Source organism: Teleopsis dalmanni, chromosome X (assembly GCF_002237135.1).
Source record: "Teleopsis dalmanni isolate 2A chromosome X, ASM223713v2, whole genome shotgun sequence".
In the NCBI taxonomy this organism is placed as follows: domain Eukaryota; kingdom Metazoa; phylum Arthropoda; class Insecta; order Diptera; family Diopsidae; genus Teleopsis; species Teleopsis dalmanni.
The window spans coordinates 88367012-88387022 of NC_051848.1; the positions used below are offsets into that span (position 1 = coordinate 88367012).

Sequence of the window (20011 nt, forward strand, 5' to 3'; positions counted from 1 at the left end):
TAGTGTACTAAATAGATGAAAAATAGTTCATTATTTTTCGTAACGAATCCGTTTGGGAGCGACAAGACTAATGAAAACTGTTTATGATGAACACTTATTCTTATGCCATTTTCGATTCGTAACTCTGGGTTAACTTCATCAATCAATATTCATTTTAAGTGCAATTTTCATTTTTGATTAGTAAATCTTGAGCGAAATAATTAACACCCGAGATTAATTTAAATCACTCTAAATATTTTGTCAAAGTAGCAAGATTACCCAGAAAATTAAAGTTATTTTATTTGATTTGACAAATTAAAGGAGATTTGATTCGATACATATATTTATGAAAAATTTAAATGTCAAATAGATAGATAGATAGATTTTAAACGGGTTGGGGAACTGTGTCACCACGTCTTTGTATCCTTTGAGGATTATTTTGACAAACCCAGTTAAGTTCCATATGCGCGTAACAGTTAAAATTGTTATTATGTCCTTTGGAGGCATGCTGCCAAATTCCGTTATAAGTGGATAGGCAGTTAATATGTACCGAAGTCTGAGACTATCACAATGGCATAGAATGTGTTATACCTAGATTCAATAGATATTTTTTTTACTCAGTAATGTCCAGTGAAAAACCCTGTGACAAGTCGGATGCCAACTAACACTACTACAATAATGTTAGATTACTCTAAAAATATTCGATTGGGCAATAAAATTTGACAGATCGAGAGCAAATCTAGATTGAGTCCATATTTAATAATCGAAAACCCCGTCGTGTTCATCGACCGTGGGTAAATATGAACGTCCAAGAGGGAGCACTAAGGCCCTGGGCAGATGAGCATTTCTGTCGTTGGTATTGGTCGTTGCAAGAGGACTCAGCACCATTGCACAAAACAAGCGTCAACCAAGAATGCCTGAAAAACAACGTTCTGCAATTTATTCCATCAACACAGTGGTCACCATGTTCACCGGATATAAACCCGGTCTGGGTTATTCTCGGTCTTTGTCTAATAAAAAATACAAAAATGTCGATCGTCTGCAGCAAGCACTAAGCCTAGAATGGGCCAAATTACCGCGAAGCCCTTTGCGAGCAGCGTGCGATAGCTCCTTGGCCGTTTGAAGATCATCATTCATGGTAGAGATGGGCACATGGAACCAAAATAAATTTCGCATATTTTCATTTATCTTTTATTAAATTTTATAAAAATAAACAAAATAGAGCGTTTTGCTTTGCAATTTTCGTCAGCCACCCACCCTGAGTTGTCATTCTTTATCAGATACATTTCGGTTTTGTATCCTTTAGGTTGGAGTGAGTTAAGCTATGTGACTAATTTACAATTGCATTTATCTTGTGGAACTTTTGAACTTGATTTAAAAGGCGAGATATAAATCAAAAATAATCGTAAATCAGATAATGTTCAATCACTTTAAATTTGAACAGTTTGATAGTTAATTTCTTTTTTTTTTAGTTGTTTTTACATAAATAATATCTTACTAAAATAGATTCTTATATACGTACAACTAAACCAACAGTTTTTTCCAGAGACTAATGAGAATGGATATTTCCCGATATCTGTAACAGTTATATGATCGACCCAAAAATTTACTTGAGTAAACAACTTTTTTTTTCGGACTTAAAATGTTTCTTACTAATACCATCCTTTTTCCATTCCAAATAGATTTTTGGTCATATGACATTAAGTCCTTAACTAACACCATTTCGTCCCTAACAAAATACGTTGCTTAAGTACAAATGTGGTATATTATTTAAAAAATGTTCATCTCTTGAAGTTTATGTAGTGTTCGTTATTTTAAATATAACTATTTAAACAGCATAAAAGTCAATCATTTCTTTTTTATATGGTAATTTCATATTCAAATAAGACCAACTCTAACCAACTATAACATAAAATAATTTATAAATCAGTTTCATTTGGTTTTAAAGTTATCCTTGCTATAATAATTTGATTGTAGAGTTTAGCATATAAAATATCTTTTTATAATAAATTCAAAGGCATATCGATAAAAAACCACAAACCAAATTAATTTAAAATTTTTGCTCACTAAACACGTAGCAAATAGCAAATACAGATACTCTCCTAGTCGGGTACACTCTACTTTGGCATTGATACTCGTACAAATTATGTTAACAGCATTAGTCGTGATTGCGATACATCAGAAGGATATTTGCATTAGGATTTATATACGTAATTTTAATTGCATGCAACCTAACCGACTGGTAGATAAATTGAACTGCAGCTTCCTTTGGTATCTGTGCACTGATTGGGAAAGCATCAGCTTAGCTCATCAATTTAATTTATTAATGCCATCACCAGCACTTGTATGAGCTTTACAGCAAGTGATGCATGCTTATGTGCAAAAGTTTAATGATGTTAGCCTGTCTAAGTGCTCCATGGTAGCTGGTGAGGTGAACAAACTTGGTTCGGATTTTAATGAGTTTTAGTTTTACTGCAATTTTGTGTAATAAAATTCAGCAATTATGTGATTTACTTACTTAATTTATTTTCTACTATTCTGTTAGTTAGTTAAACTAACAGAATAGTTTTTATTATAATGCTTACAAATTTAAGAATCTCCAAAGCAACATAGTGTAGAAAATGATTTCAGTTTTAAAGAACACTTAATTAATATAATTTCAATGTCAAAGTAATCACAGAAGATGCAAGATTCAAAAGCTACTTAAAGCATTGCAAACAGAGACTCAGAATTGTTTTAGCATTTCGAATAAATGAAATCCAGAATAAAAAAGAAAATATAAGTATTATTATAAACATTTGGTTATAAAGTGTTGATCTTTGCAGTTCAAACTTCATTGCTTTGAATTTCAATAACGAGCAGAAAATATCTACAAAGAGATTAGATAAGTCGTCTTCTTTACAGCTTTTGGACAGAAATGATAGTTACAGTTTTCTTATCTTCAGAGTTGAGATGAGTTAATAACATTGCTTCATTGTGATTTTACAAAGATGAAAGTCTGCAAATAAGTAATAACAGAAAGTGAGAATATGGCTTGATGTATGTGCCATGACATTATGGCTGCGATCGCAGCAGTTTTTATTAAAAAATAAAAATCACCTGTTAACTATTATCATTCGCATTTTAAAATAAAACTCAAAAAATAATTAAATATGTTATATATCAAAAATAATTATTATTATTTGCCTTTTATTTTTTCACGCACAAATAACTCTTACACTCTGCTTTTTATTTTAAAACGCAAAACAACTGTTATTTTTGCGTTAAAAACATAAAAAGCAAGAATAACTTTTATTTTTGAAAATATGTAATATAAAATTAACTCACACGGCGTGCCTAATATTTTTAAAAACGAAAATATAAAATGCATTTTGCATGTAAGGTTGTTGTTTTTGAAATTTCACACAAAATGTATAATCTAACCTAACATAAGCTCTTTAGCATTATGCCTGGCTTAGAATATAAGATTAGCTGTGACAAAGCGGTACTAAAGTGCTTAAAAAATGGATTTAAAATAAAAAGAAGCAACTTCACTGCATTTATTTTATACTTCCAAGTAGGTATTAAACTCTTGTTATATAGTATGTTCTTTCCTTATCTATTATTTGGTCTTTGTCTAATAATAGCTCGACAAATAGATAATAATATAAATTAGAAAAATAGTGAAAATCAGGTATGTGCTTGGTTCGTGTTGTTCTATTTGCCTTACAAGTGTTTTTAATATTCGTTTTGTTGAGTCAATGTAAATCTGTTTAATTTTTTTTTTCTTCTGATATTTATCAGTTAATTTAATTAGTTATATCAAGTTGGTTAGTTTTAGTACTAGTCCAGCTCCATCTTATGTCTAAGAAATGCTTATGTGCCATTTTCCTACCATTAAAGAGTAGACGTGAAAATTGCTCAACAGCCGGTACTGCGGCCAGAAGAGACCTATTGTACCATTTTTCCTACCATACACCTGGATGAAAATTCTAGATTTTAAAACCAAGGTGCTTGGTTTAGGAAGGTGATTGTTTTTGGAAGATCTCTGTATGCGATATTATTGCTTATGATTATCAGCGAAAAGTGATTGGTGTTGGTTTTTAGTTTTATAACTTAGTAACAGTTGCTGGTAGATGTACCACAAAAAGTATCCGGATTTTGTTGTTTGTTAACTACTCCTTAAGTAATAGACTATTTTCAAAAATTTTTTTTTGTTATGTTGATACACCCTTTCTTGACATATGGTATGATTTTTGAGCGCCTTCTGTGAATTACTTTTTTTACAGCGATTTTTACGCGATTTTTTGACCAAACACGGTACCACTGTCATCGCTCAGGCACCATATTCGCCAGATCTGCATCCGTGCGACTTTTTCCTGTTCCCGAAACTCAAATTGCCCCTTCGTGGTAAGCGTTTAGAGTCGATTGAATCGGTAAAAGAGAATTCACCGAAGGAACGGGCCTACGAAAAGTGTATGGAAGATTGGGTTAAGCGTTGGCATATGTGTATCGCTTCAGAAGGAGCATATTTTGAAGGAGATAAAATAAATTTGGAATAAAATTTTAATTTGTGTGTTTTATTTACAAAATCCGGGTACTTTCCGAGCTGGAAGTATAAAAGTGGTATATAGTTATCGGTGACAAGTGTTTATGAAACATAAAACCTATTGCTCTTGTTTTGGGGAAAATTGGGCAAATTCGATTAATAAACGAGCAATGTTATTGAGTCAAAATTAGGTTTAAAGCTTTAATCGTATTACTTTAAGTACAAATTAAAGTAGTAAATTAACAAATTAAAAAAGTACGTCAAAAACGTCAAAGCTGTGAGCTCAGTCAAAAATTTCCATTAATTAAAAACAATCTTGTTTTTTTTTTTTGTCAACGTTCAATAGAAAATTATTTTTACGCGTATTTAAATGCAGTTTGACATTTTCAAAACAAAAATATTTTGTATAAACTCTATAAAGTAAATATTAACAAAATTTATTGCAAAAATTAATTATTATAAATTCATTGAAAATAGTATCTAGCTGGAATATTGTAATTGAATTATTTTCAATTAAAAAATTTTTATACAATATATAAATAAGCGTATGCTCTGATATGATTTAAAATTGTATCTAGGGAAATCAAGCATATTTAAATGCCTTGGGCTGCATTACACATCAGTGAGCAGTGCCAAATAAAGCTTGAAACAGAACACCATTAGAACTCCCTCGTAAATATTTATAATTATGTGTTTCATCTCCTATTTATTGATATACATATATGTATTTTTTTGATTTGAAATTATTTATTCAACTCATTAATATTTACAATAACTTTAAAATTAAAATTAAAATATCGAAGCCTTTTGCCATTTTAGAATCAAAACCAACCCACAAAACCATAATTCGTGCGATTCTCACTTGTTGGTTTAGAGTAGCAAATGAAAACAAAAATCAGTGAAGTGTGCAATGCTACAGTTTATACAGTATATATAACAGTATATATAAAAAGTATTTTTCAGATACATTAGTACTCAACTTTAGTTATTAAATTGTGAAATAAATTAGTCAAATTTGCCATAAACAACAAACATCATTAAAACCAATACAGTAGCAATGCAAATTCAATTGAAAAAAAACTATTGGTTCTTTCATAAATATATTTCAATAGATAATCAAAAATACATTTTAATATATTTTAATTATTAATCAATAATAATTAAAATTAATATAATAATAAATTTATTTTGATTAGTATAAAATTGTTCCGAGGCATAAAACATTTATGAACCGTGTACCCTTAGGTATTTTAAGTGTTGATATATTGTACGTTCATAGTGGATAATTATAAACTGGAAAAGTATTACTGCTTTTATGAAAGGTACTTATACTAATATTACTTCTACATATATAAGGTTCTACATAAGGTTAGAAGACACAAAGATTTCTTTCGTCTACTTCAAAAATCCCTCACTACGAACTAGTGATAGATGAATTAGCAGGGTATTTTAAAAATAAAAGGCTGTGGTTTTTAGAACTTATTTTAGATAAAGATAATTCTTTTTTTACTGCTTCAATATAGTTATTAGATAAAGAAGAGTATGAGAAAATGTAGACATTACTTATGGCTTCCATGTATATGTTTACGTCCATAATGGTTTAAATATATAGTATAAATAAAATGGTGCAATACATGATTCCAGATCATGGTAGCTTAAATGAGTTTTAACAGGAACTCATTTTAGGAAAGAGGGAACATTTGAATCATGCTCATAACGTTTGTTTACTTTTGAATATATATTTAAGTCTAGAGTAGTCCAAGTACCTTCAACGTATACTTGACATACACCAGCCTAGAAATTAGTCATGAAAAAAGCAAAATCATAAGCAGGAATATGCATTCCCTCTTCTCATTCGATTAGAAACCGATGAGCTAGAAAGTGTTTAATCAATAACATACAAGTACCCCGAAAGCATAACAACAAAAAAAGGCGAAGTAGATAAGAATGTGATTTCTAGAATCAATAACACAAAGAGTACATCTATTTAGTGAAAATATATATTCACTACTAGAAAAATTTGAGTATTCATAATAAATTTAAAGGAAATTTTATTTTATAGACGGGAAATATGGAAGAGTACTATTGTAAGCCAGCCAAAATTCAGATTTCTATAAACCAAAATCTATAAAACTATTTTGGTCATTCGGTGTGCTAAGATAATATCTAAAATCGATCTGTGGTACAAACCAAATTAAAGTTATGAAAGAAATTCAAAAATTGTAATGAAGCTGGATAGGATTTGATAGGGACTAAAGTGGATCTAGGTGGCTTGGCGTACCGACCATGATTTTGGAGAGGAGACTGGAAAGTGAATTAAAATATGCAAAGTATTAATAGAAAAGCTATGTTTCCTATTCTCATAACGGATTTTGATTTAAATTGGTAACAGTAGTTTTATGCTCATAAGATCATAGATACATATATATTTCAATAGGTGTGTTAAGTAATACCATAAAAATCAATATTGCTTTAATTTTATGGAGTCACTGTTAGGATATCAAATAGCTGTATGAGTAATGATAAAAATATCACAACTTGAATCAAATATTCTATTGTAGAGAAGCTATCGAATTAGTGATATCCGTCTATCTGTATATAAGTTATCAAAACTAAGCACGGGGACTTTATGTATGAAACTATATGATTGAAGTGTTAATATGAATACTTTTGATTGAATCACTTTGTAAGACCCACACAATTGTTAAATCTGTGATAATTATTACAATAAAATAAATTACTTAAGTTTTTCCAGCGTGTATGTTATATTTAGCTAGTAATCACACTAAGTGGTACAATTAATGAATAACATATGGTATTTATAATGCTTATTATTTATACGAATAATAAATGGAAAAATGGTGATATATGTGCTATCGCAAGAACTACATGATTCAGCTCTGATCAAAAGAATATTGATATCATTCTGCTATAAGATAAGTGATACATATCTATATTTATTTAAAGTTTAACAGGGCAGTGATTCCAAGATATGCAACCGAATCAATCTGAGTTCTGTAGAAATTGTGATGGAGTAGAAAAGAAAGAATAGAGCGTTGAATAATGTAGAACATTTTTAAATTTCTAAAAGATGGTCAGGAAACTTGTTTATAGAGTATCTAACAAAAATACTGAGTATTAAAATACATATACCGGGAAATTTTGCCAGGACACCAAATAATATTCGTAGAAAGCAAGGACTGTTTTAAAGTTTTCCAGAGAGGTGGCAGCGATCGCGAAACATTGGCTTGAAATGTACCTAGCACCGATACATAGTAAAAGAAGTGAGGCTAATTAACTAAGTGTGAGTAAAATAGTATAAATAGTAAAATGTATTGATGACATAGAATAAAGAGAATTATTTTAGTTTGTAAAGGGATTAAACATTTTAGAGATTCAGTGCTATATTTGAGATAAAACAATAAAGGTTTGACTACACTTTCAAAAATATTGAAAAGTAAGATATTGATTTATTTAATATATAAAATATATCCATCAGCTATCAAATCAAATCACCTGGTTGGTTGATATTGGTGTAGGCAGTTTTTTTTATCGCTGGACGAGGTTTTGTTAACGTTTACTCGGGTTGTCGATAACGGATATTATTTTTGAAGCATCTAAATTGGCGATGTGATGTTGTAATTTTGCCAGGTATAATAAAAGTTTAGTTATTTCTTTTATTCTCTTCTTTACTGCAGATTCTGCAACTAAAGCACTATTTACAAGTTTAGTGTGAATACACTTAACATTTAATCCAGATAATTAAGTTAATGCGCATAATATTGTCGTATGTTTATTGTTGATAAGTTGTTAAAATATGCAAGATTAATATCTATAAGTAATACATTAAAGTATTAAGGGACAAATTATTTTTATTATTTATCTTGTTTGTGCAATAAGCTCTAATACTACTTGTTTTATTAAGTTATCTTTTATTTAATTTTAGATAAGCGTTATCACGAAATCAAGTAAGATATTTGCAGTTTAGCTCAGTTTCTGCATCTAAGTGAAACCCCTAACAACATTTTTTTTTAAATTTATATACAAATAAGGAAACCAAAAGACCTTTCTACATAAATAACAAAGAACTTGTATTTATTTTCGTTATATATATTTCGGATGTTTTCACATATTACGGAAATATGTCGGGAACAATAGGGTTCACAGTTTCAAACGCAGCCTTTGACAACCTTTATCTTTAATGTGTACGTACTCTCGGTAATAGCTTGCGGCAAATTTTTATTTTTTTTCAACAATTTTCCATTCCTAAATGGCAAAAAATTTTAAAACAATTTCACACTCATTAAAATCATTAAATGCCTAAGTGACAGCGAACACATGTAATTTATTTGGAAGTCACACAGAAACATTTGTTGGGATTAACCTACTCAGCTGGTAGGCGGGACCTACATAATCGAATATTGGAAACACAAACAAACAATCCACAAAGATACTTGTGTAGATTGCAGAGTCGAAATCAAGAATAAATATAAAAAAATAAATAAATAAAAGTCTGTATACATTTATACGAATTCACAATATCTAAAGTGTGCAGAGTTGAGATTTATGCAAGGCAAAAATATGAAAACGTGGGAAACTCATTTCAGTGCACATGAGGAATGCAAATATTAAAAAGTAAGAATATGTTATATAAATATTATTACTCTAAAGTAAAAGATATTAAATTTAAAATAATAAATATAATATGTGTATAAATAAAAATTTGCCTAAGCATACAGAAATATCCGAAAATTTGTTTCTTAATACAAAATTTTAATGTAACGTTAATAGTAATACTAATGTTACGACCTATAGTATACCTGAGTTGAAATGCAATCAGTGACGATATCGTCAGTACAGAATATTGTAAATGATATATCTACAATTTTTGCCTGGACTTTTAAATTAGATAATTTAGAGTACTGCAAGGGCCACGGTATTACGAAATACGCCATTTGCTTTGAACAAATTTCTAGTTAGAAACATATCAAATGTATATTATAAAATGATTAAAATTGAAAAAATAGTGTCTGTTGTTTTGAATGTTTTTTTAAATAATATTTAGACATTCAATTCAACCTCTAAGACATTTTAATCATACACAATTGCTTAAAATGCATTGCCATCCTATATTTTCGTTTCATTTGATAGTTTCACAGTTTGCCAATTTTATTTTTGAAAAGGACACAAGATGCCTGAGTCCGTGTTTTACTCTCAAATCATATCAGTAGCTAACATTTTAATGCAGCAGACAGAAACTTTGCCATAAACTACGAAGTACTCGGAATTTAGTTATTTTTGTCTAGTCGCACTGTCACCATCTTAGTGTCATTGTCAGCTAATTTATAGTTTTAACATAGACGACAGGATTTGCATTGCAAAAATTACATGAACTTCAAAGTATTACACTTCAAAAATTGTAAATCATAAAAAATACAATGTCTTATTTTACTATTCAATAAGATTGTCCCTAAAAGTTGGAACGTGCTCCATAGCTACAGATGTAGGTAGATACGAGTATCACAGGAAAATTTGCACTAAACAACGAAAATAAAATAAAATGAAAAAATATAACGAGCAAATGACAATTAAACGATTCTGTGGTTATATCATCGAAGTGAGATCCCATACTCAACGCTTGATCCAGTCCTTGAATATTTTGTTTTTAAAGTGCCCGTTTTTGTATATTTTGCAACATATTCGCTAAATCTCGCTAGGACGGAGATTTTACAAAAAAAAAAAAAACTTTTTAATAAACATTTCTAATAAAAAAATAAAGTAGAACTAATTAAAATGAAAGTTTAACACATAACTCTCGTGATCTCATGACAAATGACAGAGCGTTGATACGACGACTCAATGCATCCATTATATAGTCTTCACTGCTAATTCATGCGAATATCATATGTTTTGAAATTTACAACACCGCTTTGTTGGCGTAAAATTGAACTGAAAAGAAAAGTGTGGGAAGCGATAAGAGAAATATAGAAAACGGGATCTTATATAGCCCCTCGATATGTGTATTTGATTTACTGATTAATGAAAATTCAAACGGATTTAAACAGATTTAATAAAAACCTTCCTATGGACAGTTTTCCTTCTGTTTTTTAGGCAGAAGTACATATCTTTTTGTTATCTAAAAATGCAAAAATTATGATACGAATAGTAAGGGAACCTTAGAATTATTAGAGTTGGCTATTATAAATAAAATACACCTGTCTGTATAGCTGATTATAAGGGAGTCAATGGTAACGAAATAGCTGATAAACTCAAGAAATGGAATGTCATAATGTGGTTCACAAAACTATAACTTATCAGACTATATCATTAGTTGGAAACATTGAATACAAATTCTTTGAAAAGTCCTAGACAGAAAAGCTTTATTCGAGAAAAGAATAAAAATGACAGGTTCCTTAGTTTGAATAGATTTGAGTTCAGATTAATTACTGGTTTTTTAACAGAACATGCATTTACATACTATTACCAAAAACATAGAAATTTTCTATGTTTTTGCTATTACCTACAATATATGGAATTTAAAGACAACAACATATGAAATTCTGTCAAACGTAGACTGACTTTACTTCGATTACCAGGAAACGAGTGTATTACATCCGATTAATTATTGCTTGCTAAACAAGTCATACATCTGTTAACTTATGTCTTTTTAATGTGAAACTAAAAGACACTGACATCTGTTAATTCTGTTAAATTTAGAGTGAATATCTTTTCTACAAATACCCTTATTTTAATCCCTGCCACTGCCAGCTACAGTCGGAGGTTGACTTATGACCATCTTTTGAAACAGGCTAATAGTGAGTTGGCTCATACTATCTCAGCAGTCAGATCAAGTGGTACATGGATAATCTATTCCAAATGCAGAGCCTCTGACTTGATACACAAAAACAAACAAGAGGAATCTAAGTTAATATCTGTCTTTACAGGGCACTGGATCATAGGACGGCATGAAGTTAGATTCGGCCTACCGTGGTATCTCCTGCAATGCCATTTTTTTATGACCATTTTTTGAGACAGGGTAATAGTGAGTTGGCTCATACTACCTCAGCAGTCAGATCAAGTGGTACATGTATAATCTATTCCAAATGCAGAACCTCTGACTTGATACACAAAAACAAATAAGAAGTATCTAAGTTAATATCTGTCTTTACAGGGCACTGGATCATAGGACGGCATGAAGCTAGACTCGGCCTACCCTGTGGTATCTCCTGCAATTCAGTTTACCAATTCTCGAAGAAAGGACATCAGAGCAACTGTTGTGTATATGTTCAGCCCTGGCTAGAACAAGGCTTAGGTTCTTGGGGGTCCCCTTCTTCAACACACTCAGCGATATCTCCAGTATTAGTGTTGGCCAGACTCTCGCCTTTATAAATGCTTCTAGCTAGTTCTAATTCGATTCAAAACTTCTTCTTTAGCTATTTGAGGAGGATCCGTTTCTCCTTTTAATTCTAACTAAATAACTAGAGTGAGTATATTTCAATTGTCAGAAAAGTATTCTAGTCCATCAATTCGATTTTCTTTGCATCGAACGAGGGCTGTTTTATGGAATCAAAAGACTTTGTTAAGCTTGTCAATAGCCTGAATTTATCCAGGTTAGCTTGAAACACTCCCTGCGATGATTGAACAATATGGCTATATATCATCTTATATATAATGGTCGTATTGTACTATCATCATTTCTAATAATAATAAATTGTTTTAAATTATGTACGTTTTGTTAGTTTAACATGAAAAGACAATAATATGGTCCATGGACTGGTGTTATTGGATTTCCGTCTTATAATAAGGGTATTCCCTTTCTCTTGCAAGGTGCACGAAATGCACACATTGTACGAGTATGCAATTATCATTTGGATTTGCTCCAAATATAATTCTTGCAGGAGGAAGCAGAATTTATATGTTATATATGAATACTTTCAGACAGAATAATAAAAGCACTATTTTTAATTAACATATTTATACATTTTTGTATTTCACTTGTTCGCGGCATTGTTCGCGGACTTTTATTTTTCTTTGCTTAATGTGATATGGCTGCAAAAACAGCTGATTCATTTTGATGATGAAATTCTGCAACAGAGGTGTTCTCGCACTTTTGCAGTTTTTGTATTTGCATTTAGTGCACCTTGCAATGAGTTTGCAAGAGAGATTGAATATCCCTATTTTACAGCGTATTAAACTTTTTGAAAAATTTTAGACACCTTTCTCACTGTATGTGTAAAGACCACAAAAAAAAAATTATAAAATTTTAAATTAAGTGAATTTTTTATTACGTACTTAGCTCTTAAATGTCAAAGGCACAAAATAATGAAGAAAAAAAATTAAATTAAAGAAAAAACTGAGACAAAATACACCTGATTTCATAACGAGCATGAAATCTGAACATTTTTACACTAATTGAAGTTGAACGTGTTATTTGACACTTGATTGAACAATAGCGCACCTCAAGAGTTGTCAACTCAAAGGTTAGACATTTAATAACTCACCACCAGCAGACGCAAGCTGAACGAGGGAATTGCTAAACTTCAACATTGTAGAAATAAAACAAGAAATGGGTGGCAGTTTATGTATGTCAATTTGACACTTCTGTGGTTAATGTGGTGAACTTTTGTGGTGCATTTCTACATAAAAGCTTATGTAGTACGCAACGCTCCTCGGCGGCTGAAGATTGTTTCGTTGCAGCACAACAAAGTGATAGAAGTTAATTTTGTACGCTGTCTTGCTGAGAAGGGAGTCAAGGCAACGCATACAACTGCTAGACAAACGGCACAGCTTTTTGATAATAAATTCTGGTTGCATTTGACTATCGCACATGGTGTATTGCGTGTTGGGTTACTTGTTGCGGAGACATTGGATAGGTTTTATTGCCTCTTGACGTTATTTATAAAATTTTGATGTTGGACTGTCAATAAGTCAGAATCTATGATTGACAGTGAACACAGTCAAAAGCACAACAGCATACCAATATGCATACGGTCGTTGATAGAAAGAAAATTTCTTTTGTCTACAATCGTATTTTCATTCTTGTATTTTGACAAATTCAAGTTTAATATTCACCTGCGTCAACAACAACAACAGCAACAATAACAACAACAACAGCAGCAACACTTTTGTGAAAAATATTAACAATAACTCTTATAACTCCATCAATAGGAATATCTAACATAGACACATAGTAAGGAAAATCTAGTAAAATAAATGAATGATTTGGTGTGAGATATTTTGGATAGATGACATGCATTCATGCTTACCATATGAGCAGAAGTGTCTGCTAAATTAAAGTGTAGTACGAGTAAGCGGCATTTAAGATACATGCGTTTACACGTGCATACATATTAGTCTATCAGCCTGTCTGCTCGGATGTGCCTGCAATGCGTAAAAATTGTGTAGTCTTTGTTGGCTCGGATTGACAAATTGTAGTGGCGCAAGTTCAATTATATTCAATGTCAATCATATGGCAAGAATCTTAATGTATTTGCTATGACATTCTGGAAAATAATGGATTTCAAAGAATTTTTAACATTTTAAAATTCCATCCAATGTAAGTGGACTAACGTTGTTCTAAGGCAGTTCTACATGCTGCAGTAGGTTGGTTGGTTGGTTGCAGTGGCAGGCCATTAGATAACTTTCAAGAACCTTAGTATAGAAGAATAGAGATTAAATCTATTCCGCTGAATTTAGGTAATTTAATTTATTATAGCGGGTCATGTTAACCTGGAAGTCGCACATGACCTATGCGCTTTCCATCTGTTATTGGCAAGTTGCAGAAAGTAGAGGAAGGTATTACTCTTAATGGTCTCTAGGGTAATAAAAACCGGTATCGCCAGTGATATATCCATGGAGGCACCAGAGCAGGTTAAACTGTCAGCTTTCTCGTTCCCTACGATGTTGTAGTAGGAATTAAATTAATGTTTTTAATATCCATATCGTTTTAAATGATAAGATAAAGGTATTGTGATATACCAAGGTTTCAGAATATTTAAAATTAATAATTAGTAGATTTAGTTTTCAATAACTTTATAACTAAAAATTGCTTACATTAATAATTATAGTTTATAACTACAATATCGATAACTTATATGCAGAAAACAATATAAAATATTATATTTATATTACTAATCGAAAAATTTTAAAAAGCACGCTATTACTAAAATAGAATACACTATTATATGCACTCTTATATGAAATCTTGTATACCTAAAAGAACGGTCGTAGATTTATATCAAGGATTTGCTTGATCTTAGGAAAGATTAAGGTCTCAAGGTAAAATAATAAAAGTTATATATGGTATGCATAACTTTTAACTATATAAAAAATAAATTGAAAATATTTTATGTGTTACAAATAGAAATATTAAGGAATGAATTTTTTCACTTACATATCTCAGAGAACGAAAGTAGATCTGGATCCAAAGAGCTATTTATTATTAGCAAAAAAAATCCTCCTCATTAAACTTGGTAAATTTGAAGAGTTTCCATTTATAAAGACTAATAAGTTTTCAATTCAGGCAATTCATTTTCGATTTCATTTGCATTATAACGACTAATTTCTTTTGTTCATAACCCCCCACCCATTTTTTGTCCTTCTCCAACGAACCCATTTTAATTATGAAATCTTTATTGGGGCAGAATGCTATAATATAGTAGATGACATTCTATTAAGTACATTATAGAAACAATATTTTAGTGATGTGACATCACCCTTAGATGAAAAACTTTATTAACTGATTTAGGATTTATAACACAGAAAGTTAAGAGATTCGTTGCTGTATTGCATAATATGACTAATGATGATTACAACGATAATGAACAGATATTTTACTTGCTGAGAAGACAAATTAGATACGTACGATTTAGCAGTAGTAAAGATATGTCGGCAGATACTTCTGCACAAGATGCTTGCTTGAAAAATCATATAAATGAAGGAATTATGGGGTAGAGTTAAAATAGCATGTCTGGTACTTATGTTTTTCGAACATCAAAACTTTTTTAAATAATATTCTCAATACGAAAAAATAAAAATAAAAAAAAAAATAAATTTAAATGGTTTGTTTTTAATAAATTAAACAAGAAAACTTGACAAAGAAATTTGATTGTCCATTAAGTGAACACTTCGATTTTTTTCGACTTTATCCCTAAATTAGACTTAAAATATAATAGTAAGTTGTCTTGCAAATTCATTTTCAAGTATTAAACCTACTCTCAGGGTGCAATTTTAAATATTTTTGAAAAAAAGTTTTTCACTCAGAAAACATCTGAAATTCTAAAACTAAAAAAGTAGATATTATTCTATATTTATGAGTAGAGGCATAACATTGTCAAATATAATTAATATTGAAGAAAAAATACGTTTTGTGCTAAATTTGAATTAAATTTTTATATTTCATAATATAATAATAAAAATAATTAAACCAATCAAATATATAATCGTAAGAATAATAAAGTATTTAGATAGTATAAGTTCAATAAAATTCAGTTCTTTACCAATTGAGCTAAAAATTAAATATTTTTTCATGTCCGAACTATAACGATATATATATATAAAAGTCACACAAGTAACACATCCAAAACAAAAATGATAAATATTCTAATCTGATCTTACGCAAGTTATAAAGCTGTCATATCCCAGATATGAATCAGCCTAACGGAATTAAGTCATCTATATCATCGCTTCAGGTGAAGACAAAACATTTTGATGAGTTCATTTGAATTTTTTATTTAAAGAGCGCCTCCGTGTAAGCATTCAAAGTAAATAAATATATTATAAACATTTTAGTATTACTAATTTAAGTATAAATAAAAAAAACTGAGAAAATATGTGATTCACTCATTTAAAATTTTTGTTATGGAAAAAATTCCAAAGCAAGTTCAATATGCAAATGATTTTTTTTTTAAACGCAAACTCAAGTCCATTCATTGAATAATGTTTTGAAATGAGTTTATTTTCGAGTTGGAGAAATTAAATATTATAAATTAAATATATATATATATATATGTTTATGAAAAACAAGGTAAACTAAATTTATATATGTAAGCGTTAATATTAACTTTTAAAAAATAAACATTAAATAAAATTTTTATAAAGCAATTGCAAATTACTTTTATACACGGTGTTTTCTTATTAGGAATCATAATTATGTTATATATATATATAAATATATATATATATATGCAATAAATGGGAAACTGGAAAATAATATACAAATAAAAGTTTTATATTTTCATTGTACTTAATATACAAAATATATATATATCTATATATCTATATATATATATCTAATAAATATAAAATATATTTTAATATGTACAATTTAATTTTTAGTTAAAAAAAGCCCATATTTTGCATATTATTTAACATATACCATCATATAGAGATAATTTTATTAATCTACTATATCTAATGTATTTTAACGTACTATAGACTTAAGTGTTCAGAAAAGAAGCATCCACTACTTCAATATCTGATAAAAATAAGGGCATCATTTCAATTTCTTGAACATGTTCGCAATAGATTTTAATAAAAATAGATTTATAACTTCTTTCATAATTTTAATTATTTATAAGATGGAATCAAGCGCACATTTTTATAAAATGATCAATAACTTGGAAGGCAGTGGGTCATACGGCTAGTACAAGCGAGTTTCTAATGTTGGGGCAAAGTCTCTTGCACTTTGGATGTGAAAATGTCAGTGAACCACAGAATTATTTTTGGTTCTAATCCATATGAACGGGGATGAAGATTTCGAAATTTCTGCGACGTAAAATTTAATGTTCATACATGGAGATCTTTATTAAAATTTTATTAGAACATTACATGTTCTAGAACATTCCTTCCATACATAAAAAAATGTGAAGTGAAATTTTATGTTTATGCATTGCGAATTTATTTTATGTTCTAACTCCAATGAAGAATGAAGAACTCCAATTCAAGATAGAATTTTGATAGCAAAGATAAGTACACGGCTGGGCTCTAAGCGGCTTCATTTTTAATGAATTCAGATTATTTAAACTAATCTTATATCACTTTGTCAGTTATGCTGGTTATATGAAAATAATATTTATAAACTTATAAATTGATTATTTAATTATATATAATATTTTTTCTTAATTCGGATATTATATTTGATGGTGATGTAATATTTAATAATAAAATTAAAAAAAATTTTCCAGTAGAGAATAGTGTTATTTACTTGTACAACAAACTTTATATAAACTATTGTATCTATAAACTTTATAATGTGTTAAAAGTATTAAATATTTTAACATTGGAAAATATATCAGAAATCCAAGAAAGTACCTACAAGTAAATACGTTGTAATTCATTATTTTATGGTACTCTTAAGCAACACGACTTGTAAAATTGTTCTTGTTTTCTCTGTTTAAGCACTTCTTTCTCAATTTTTGACTTAAAGAAATCTGTGAACTCTATATGATATCTTCGAAGTAAACTGAATAGTTAGAACTAGCTGCTTCTGAGTGTTCTTAAAATTTTAATTTGGATTTACTATAAATATTTATAAATTTTAGTTTTAAAGAAAAATTAAGCCCCAGTGGTAGTCATAACACAGTTATTAAAAAAGAACCTGTCTATCAAATAAAAGCTGGAAAGTGTCTACAAATACTATTGCTCTGATACGATACACCCCAAGAGACGTCGATAAATATATATTTATATATATATGTGTATATGTAAGTAGCAACTACATTAACTACATTAGTAGAACAAATACTTTTTATTTTGGCAGTTTTTAAATATTAGAAAGTAAATAAAATTGTGCTAGTAAAAGCTTTTATAAAAACTTGAACTTAATACTTCATAAAAATGTTCATATTAATGAATTTTTTTTACCACTAGTAAAAATGTAGACAAATATTCCGTTGATCTCTGCTGTTTGTGTTTTGTGTTGGTTGATTTCACACAACAACTATAAAAATTCTGACTACCGCAATCACAAAGAACTCTATTCTTTCCTTATTTACTTATATATTATATACGAGCATTTTTCATTATAATATAAATCATTTAAAAAAAATGTTTCTAGTGATTCTGCACTCATACATGCTGCTGGTATCAATAGAAGTAAACAGAATAAAGTATCAAATACATCAAAATTGATTGACAGTCAATTATCACAATTTAAATGTGCGATACACATTATCTCATTAAAGACCAGCATCCATGGCGTACAATGGATAATTGTTGCTTACGCGAAGTACAAAGCAACTCACTATAATTACAAAGAAGAATGATTTTAAGTAGCTAAAGTAATCAACAGACGACTATGAGTATTTGCGAAAGACAAGGGCACTGTGACCGTGATCCCTAACGCGTTTAGTGCAAGTAAACATTGTTATTATTATTGTGTCTTTTATCTGTGGAACAGAAAAAAGTGGAAGAAATTTTAATGTACGCTTCTTGTATATTTACAATATCAAATTTTTTGAATTCCAGATACAATTTAGGTTTTAAAAAGTCATTTGCAGAACAATTCAGAGAAACTTATGAGTTGTCAAATACAAAAATAATCATCCATTAAAATATTGTTTAATATATTCATATACCATATGTTTATCTACAACTCACATAAAAGTTAAACATTTTTTATATTATCTAAATATTATCTAAACTCGGACTAACGTCACTGGTTGTGGTGAATATTCAATTCGGTAACTATACTTGAGTTCATCTTTTTATATCCTACAATTTACGTCCATTCATATCACTGTATCCATTTCGTTAGTCAGTTTACAACAACAACAAACAAAAGTAACAACAACACAATCTGAATATCTAGAGAAGGATATAGGTGTGATAAAATCTTTTTTTTACTAAAGAGATGTTAGAATTAAAATTTAGTATTAATAAAATACTGAAGAGGCTTCACATGTAAGAAGTCTCATAGTCGAAAAATTTCATTATATATATTTATATATTTGTGTGGATTTTTTCGGACAGATTTATAATGTTATATCCAGTGACTGTTGTTTAACTGTTCTATGGTGATTGTTGTTCTGCGATTTTTTCATGTTTCTTTTAAATTACGTGTATGATGTACCAGACATATTTAGGATAGCTACGTCCATCATGTATGTGTTCTATTATTACTGATTTATTAATATTATACCTGATCCATAGTTGTTACTGTGCTATTTGTATATATTGTTGTGGGTGAAACAACAATATACACAAAATGCTTCATGAATATTTTATGCTTTATGAAGTAAGGCGTTGTTTTACGTATTCTGGCTTTGAGTTAAATCCTTGGTACATGCAGCTTAAAAATCTTAATATGTGTAATTTGATATTTTTAAATTACTAGTGATGAATATTGAATAATATTGGATAATAATATATTGTTTAATTTAATATCTATCATATCTAACATGAAATGAATTGAATTATGTTCTATTGCCTCATTAGATTAGATCTTGAATGCATCTGTCTATACATTTTTTAATAAGTATTTTTGTAAGTTCTGCGGTTTATTTT

The 20011-nt window shown here is 29.4% G+C and overlaps 1 protein-coding gene across 1 annotated transcript in view; it reads right to left on the reverse strand.

Annotated features, from left to right (window-relative positions):
- Window positions 1–20011, reverse strand: part of LOC119689037 — a 73476-nt gene that overhangs the window by 15921 nt on the left and 37544 nt on the right. The gene's annotated exons all lie outside the window — the stretch shown is intronic.